The sequence below is a fragment of the Mus pahari genome, chromosome 11, assembly GCF_900095145.1.
Source record: "Mus pahari chromosome 11, PAHARI_EIJ_v1.1, whole genome shotgun sequence".
NCBI lineage: Eukaryota > Metazoa > Chordata > Mammalia > Rodentia > Muridae > Mus > Mus pahari.
In genome coordinates this window covers 1,737,121-1,744,323 of record NC_034600.1, presented here as the reverse complement: position 1 = coordinate 1,744,323, position 7,203 = coordinate 1,737,121, and positions in this window count along the sequence as shown.

Genomic DNA, 7,203 nt, shown 5'->3' with positions numbered 1-7,203 from the left:
AGAGAGAGAGAGAGAGAGAGAGAGAGAGAGAGAGAGAGAGAGAGAGAGAGAGAGCTGTGGCTCCCTGAAACCAAGCAGCAGCTGCAGGAGCTTCATATTCCTCTTTCTGTATGCTTGGACTTTTCCATAGTGAAAAAGAACTAACAAAATTAAATTTTAAGGCAATAAATCAGGAGAGAGAAAGAAATAACTTAGCGATCGCAAGATTAAACCTTTACCATGTTTTTATTTATTGCATGGGTGCACATATGTCATGGCACACACTTGGGGGAGGGGGGAAGCTTGCGGGAATCATTCTTTCCTTCCACCATGTGGGTCTCAGGGATAGGACGAAGGCCTTTGATGTCCAGCACTTATGAGACATCTGTCTGGACCTCATCTAAGTCATTAGAGGTAGATTAAAAAGAAAAGATTAGAGGTAGATTAAAAGGCCACGAGTTCAGAATGGAGTGAAGGCAGCTGCCAGACACCGAGGCCTTCAGTTAACCAGTGTATCTGTGAACATGTACAGACAAGAGCACAGACTATTGTGAAACTCAGGTGCTGCCGAAGCCCCACCTCCCTGCAGACGGGGTGTTCACGGACAGCAAAGCCACCAGCGCTAAGCCAAGACTCATGCACAATTCTCTGTAGAACTTACTGGGGGGGTGGGTGTACATTCACAGAACTGAAATGGACCGACAGGAACATTTGTTCCTCTGTTCTAGAAATGTGAGAGCATTTCCAGAAGTGTGACTGCCCACACTTCTGGAGGACATAAACATATTGAAAATCTAAAAAGAAAGCCCTTAGCCACAGCAAGGAGTGGACATCAGGGAGCCCAGGCAGTGGTGGCTGTAGATGGAGCGTCAATTCTGAAGATACAGAATGGAAGAGATACGGACTGTGACCAGTCCGTAGCGGCAAAAGATGGGCGGGGCCAGACAGTACGAAGTCCAGAGTGGAATTGCCACAGGTGGAGAGGGAGTCTGTTTTCCAGTCTTCCCGAGAATACGGCATGATGCTGGGTATATAGGCATTTGTCAGAGGGAGAAAGTCAGTAAGGGGGGAGGTGAATGCAAGTCCCTGGACCGTCACCCTATACTTACCAGTACTCACTTCAGGAGGCTCACAACTGCCCAGGTCCACACCCAGGAGATCTGACACTCCTGGCCTTGCAAGCCACTGCCATCTCCTGCACAAACCCACACACGTGCATAACCATAATTAAAGTCAAAGAAGTAAAACTCCATGAAATGTACCATGTTGGAACATGAAGTTAATCTGAATCTCTATTCTTGGGATATGGTCACTCATGTTTGGCTCCAGAATAAAGTGTCTCTTCTCTCCTTTCAAGTGGGAGGCATGCACACTGTTGACAGGAGGGTGCTGTGTGTTCTCTACACACCTTCAGAAGGGGACAGGAAACATTTGGGATTTGTTCTAAACAAACACATAAGGTCCAGATTGGTCTTAGAGAGAGAGCTGGATCTAGGAGGCTGGAGAAGCACAGGTCGTGTATTGATGCTCAAGCTCCAAATGGCATCAAGGGTGTCTTGTGCAGTCAGTCAGCTTCCTGATTCCCCAGGGCAAGTCTCAGTGTTCATCAGGTCTCTCCCCAAGGGGCCACTAGAGCCCACATCACAAAACAGGCCTAGCATGGTCCTGAGACAGGATTTGGTGGCACAGTGCTGTGGAGGGGCTGTACTACATTTCCCAAGAGGTCCCTTTCACGTGCGGTCTCCTAATGTGGGCAGTTGAAGGATGTCCTCTTCTGAGCAATGGAGGAGACGTGAGGCATAGCATAGGACTCATATATTGGCATGGAGCAGAAGCTGGATCTGCCATGGTTGTCATGCTGTCATTCAGCCCATTTCTTTGGACTTCAAGTCCAAGTGTGTGTGTGTGTGTGTGTGTGTGTGTGTGTGTGTGTGTGTGTGTGTGCGCGTGTGTGTGCGTGTGCGCGTGTGCGTGTAACTCTAGTATGAAAAGCCCAAGCTTCAGCACATAGCCGTCCTCTGAGAAGCTAGTATGACTACTCTGGAATCCTGGGTAAGAGACCTAAGAGCTCTTACTCCTTAACACCTGTGCTCCCCAGGCCCACGGGGATCCAACTTGGTGAGCGGTTACAGATTGCTATCTTTAGGGAGGTCACTATAATCCTGACTTACTGCAGGTGGCTTCTGCTCCACAGCTGTCAGCAGGGAGTGGAGCCAGCCCAAGACAAAGAACTGTGCTGCAGTCAACAAAGACGGAAGGATTGGCGATCCGAAGAGCATTTTGATATCGGACCAGGCGATGCAGATAGAGAGACTTCCCAGCCGGGCTTCCAGTCTCACTTTGGTCCAGCCTTCCTTCACTATGCTCCCTTCCCTAGGCTTTGGAACGGTAAGTAATACATATCCCGTGCCACGGTATGTAGGTATGGCCCCTTTAGATTCATGTGTTTCGAGACTTGGCCCATAGGGAGTGGCACTTAAGAAGTGTGGCCTTGTTGGAGGGAGTGTCACAGTGAGGGCAAGCTTTGTGATCTATGCTTAAGCTCCGCCCCGTGTGGAACACAGTCCCTCTCTGCTGTAGGCCTGACAACTCTCCCAGCCTGCCCCATGGAAGCCTTCACCAGCAGTTGGGGCCTGCTGCACTTGGTTTCTGCCTAGCCTTACCTATCTGTAACCCTCACCTCTGACTCCACAGCGGTATCACCACAGACTAGCCCTTGTGATACCCACTCCCCTTAGACTCCCACTACTCAAACAGGGTCCCTGCTGGAAGGTGACACCAAGACCCCAGGACTTATCTTCCTTGATCTTGTCACTTGTGTGGGTATGACCCTGCTGGCCCCAAGACTGTCTACTTCGATTCATTCAGTTTTGTGACCCAGTATCTCGGCAGGCAGAGATTCTCTCCTGGACACCCTGAATTAGTGACTGAGTACAAGTTGGCTGTGTTCTTCCCTACCCTTCTGTGGGCTTGTCAGGATTCCTCCCTGGTAATAGCAGGTACCATCCAACGGGAAGTTTATCTGTCACCTTGGTGGCACCTGTGTGGATGAGAGACCAGGTTGGTCTTCCAGCCTCAGTGTGGGCCTCGGGGGAGTCAAGCAGGGGTGCACGGGGCATGGTGGAGCATCTCCTGGACTGGTCCCTTTGCAGCCGGAGAGCACTGGGAGCCCCAAAGGCTCTGGGATGCTGCTGGAGCATGGTGCATTTGAGAGGAAGCAGAGGAGAGATGGGAGCCTGGTCCCAGTAGCGGACCAGGAAAGGCAGAATAGGGGTTGTGCATTTCATCAACATGCACTTGGCCCACACAGTATGATAGGAACAAACACAAACAAAAACTGTGAGCGCCTTCAACATAAAAATCAAGTTACAAACTTCATTTTATTTTTCAAAGGGAAGAACCAGAAGACAAAATCAGATAAAAACAAAACAAAATCCATCAGAAAAAATACCAAAATTTTGCAATTCCTTGTCTGTGACTTGAAATTAACTGGGGTTCAAAGGAAGTAGACCCTCCTCCCTTCCCCCCCACTTCCCTACATTTCCCCCCACACATCCTCTCCTTCCCCACCAACCCCATACACACCTGCCACATACACACACTGTGAGGCTCTGCCCCAGCTCTGGCACCTATAGCACACAGCTTCTCTTCAGCACAGTTCATGTCTAGTCCGTACCTGCAACGCTCCCTGGCGAGCAATTACTGACTTGTTCCCCTCTGAATCCTCGTGAGCTGGGTCTCCATGGTTCACTTTTCTCAGCATTACTGACTTGCAAGATCTAGTAGCCTGTTAGGTTCTGCTCTCTTTAGCCAACGTACCAGATGCTTCCACATCCTACCCACAAAACAGTCCCAGAGGTTTAGCAGCCATGGGGTAAGGTTTAACCATGGAGCAATTTCTGACCTGGCTTTGTTGTTATAATAAAATACCCTAAAGGGGGCAACTTATCTTTTTATTGTGGCTCACAATTCCAGGTTTAATAGACCATCACTATGGAGAGGTGATGGATAACCTGGGACTGTGAGGCAGCTGATCCCATCCTCCTTCAAAAGCAGAGAGAACACACACAACAGCTTGTGTTCAGTTGGTTTTCTCCTTTCCCACAGTCCAGGGAAGGCGGGGTCTTCCTGCATCAACTGTCATAAAAGGCAGGGTCTTCCTATACCAACCGGCATAAAAGGTGGGGTCTTCGTCTATCAACCAGCATACTCAATACAACCCACCCCAGACACCTCTCCCAGTTGAGTCTAGATTGTTCCGAACTGACAGTTGGAACTAACCATCATGAGGTCCAAGACTCATGAGACCTTCACTTCCCTTTGTGCTCACCCCAAAGGGTACATCTTTGAAAGGCTTCTTTACTGACACAATGAGCCAAATTAAGAGTATAAAGACAACTTTATTGGGGGTAGCTCTGGTGGTTTTCTGATCTCACAGGAGGTGGTCAGGGGACGGAGAGGATTGGTGACATGATGGTGAGGTACTGTGGTTAGTCTTATTCGGTGACCTTAGGGCCCTACAGGGTAATCTTAATTCCAGTGGTCACTTTGGAATTCGGGACTATGTGCTGGCTTTGTCCAGTGTTTTGCACAGGCTATCTTCATGGGCTTTTTCAAGTGCAGGCTCCTGGACAAAAGGGAACAGGGATGTTCCTGTCCAACCATCTTAGTTTTTGTCCCCAAACCTCTGGCCTAAAAATTTTTACATTAGTTTGGTGGTTGCCTTCCTCTGGGCTTCATTTAAAATTCCTCTGCAAAGCCACACTACATCCAAAGAAAGAAGTGGCTCACCGGTGTGACCTCCCTGCGAGGGTAGTCCCTGTGAGGCAGGCCTGGCCTCAATCCTTGCCAAGCCATTCATGGTGTTGCAATGTGTTTGCTGAAACCTAGCCTCAGGTTAGTGCTTCAAGGGACAGGACCTTTGAGGTGAGGTCAGGTAGAGCTTTGTGAATGGAATGAGTGGCCTTACAAGGGCCTGGGAGAGGCTTGTGAACTTGGAAATGAAGCTCACAGGCATAACATCTGTCAGAGCCTGAACAGCACAACTCTACTCACAGAAAAGTGAAGAAATGTTTGCTATTTATATACTATTAGCTTAAGCCCTTTTGTCTTAAACCAGGATGGCCCAAGACAGAGCTCCACCTCAGTGTATATGCCCATGTTAAAATGAGCTATTAGGCCTTCAGCAGATGGACAGGGGCTTCCCAGCAGAGGAGGAGTTCACTGGACTGCAGCAGCTACTCCTCTGAGTTGTTCTTGTATCAATGCTAGTGAGTCTCCCTTACCTGCTTCCCTCACTCCTTCTACATTGGTGTGAAATAAGACTCGGTATGTAAGCGCTTGTAGGCTTGTGTCTTTTGCAGTGCAGTGCCCAAAGATTTGTTTACTTTATTATCCCTTTTATTTGAATTACTGATCAGTCATACCCAGCATATATTCTATCTCATGACTGTTTTTAAGCTTGTGGATGCAATCCTTCCAACATGGCCACACTTACTCCTACAAGGCCACACCTCCTAATGTGCAACTCCCCATGAACCAAGCATCATATGGGGACCATACCTATCAAATGCCACCCCGTGGACCCCACAGACTTGTAGCCATAACATAATAAAAAATTCATTTAGCTCAAGTTCAAAAGTCCCCATAGTCTATCAGTCTCAACAATGTTTAAAAATCGCAACTTCAAAGTCTCTTCTGAGATTCATGAAATATTTTAACTGTGATCGCCTATAAAATGAAAATCAAAAAGCAGATCACACACTTCCTACATATCATGGCACAGGATACACATTACCAGTCAGTAACATAGGGAAGAACAGTGAGATAATATTGGACCAAAGAAAAACTGGTAAGTCAAGCTGGGCAAACTCCAAACTCTGCATCGCCAATTCCACCATCAGCTTTCTGTTTTTCAATAGTTTCCATCAATGTCTAAGCTTGGCTGTCATGGAATTTGCTCTAGACCAGGACGGCCTTGACCCCAGCATGCCGCTGTCTTCTGACTTTGGGGATTAAAGGTGTATGCACCACTATGACTGGACCCAAGGTTTTTTTAAATTCCTTTTCACAAGATGGAAGGGTTGCTGGGTGGGATCTTACCTGGTGATCACTGGTCCCTTAATTCCATTTAATAACTTTAATCCATTTATCTTTTGAACACATAGGGCCTTTCCATTTCCTGGTAGCTCTTTAATCCCCGAACCATACATTTTCTATTTTTTCCTTTCTCAGCTTGCTACCTTTGATCAAAACACTCTTAAGAGCGAACCACAGAATGATTCTATCCTAGGCCGTTTTGAGATTTTTTTTTTTACTAATGCAATTAATCTAAATCTTTTCACCTTAGCTTCAGGCAGACTCTTTGGACAAGGGCAAAAAGCAGCCGCATTCTTTACCAGAATACCATTAGGAACAATCTCTAGGTAACATACTAAAATTCTTCTCCACTGAAACCTCTTAAGTCAAGTCCCCATAGTTGAAGTCATGCGCAGGACCACGGTCTTCATGCTTCTAATAGTATGATCCACTTAGCCCCACTGAAAGCACTCCACTGCTTTCCAAATCCAAAGTCCCCAAATCTACATTCCTCCAAACAAAAGCATGGTCAGGCCTACCACAGCAATACCCAGTCCCTGGTACCAACTTCTTAGTTAAGGTTTCACTGCTGTGAAGAGACAGGCACCATGAGCAAACTCTTTTAAGGAGAACATTTCATTGGGGTTGGCTTACAGTTCCAGAGGTTCAGTCCAGTATCATCTAGGCAGGTTATTTGATCACATTGCGGACAGGAAAAACCTTGTTGTAGTCTTTTATTGAAGAGCTTTGTTTACTGTAAACAAGTTGGGATATTGATTATACCTAGCACACACCTTTAAACCCAAGAGCCTTCTGTAAGAGCTAAAGTCAATGATGGGTCAGGAGCAGAGCTAACAATCAGTCGACAGGGAGCAAACATTAAAAAGCAAAACAAAACAAAAACAGGAGAGAGAGAGAGAGAGAGAGGAGGGTTTGGGGGTTGAAGGGTATTTGAGAGTGTGGAGAACAAGGAACTTTTCCCTTCTGGATGTCGGTGGAGTAGGAGGGGTCAGCTGGGCCCTTTCTCCGTCTCTCTGAGCTAGCAGGCGTTTACCAGTGTCTGGGTCCTGAGTCTTCATGTGGTTCATTGGACATCGTTTTAAAAACAAAAATCATCATGTTGGAAAGTATGGCAGCCTGCAGGCA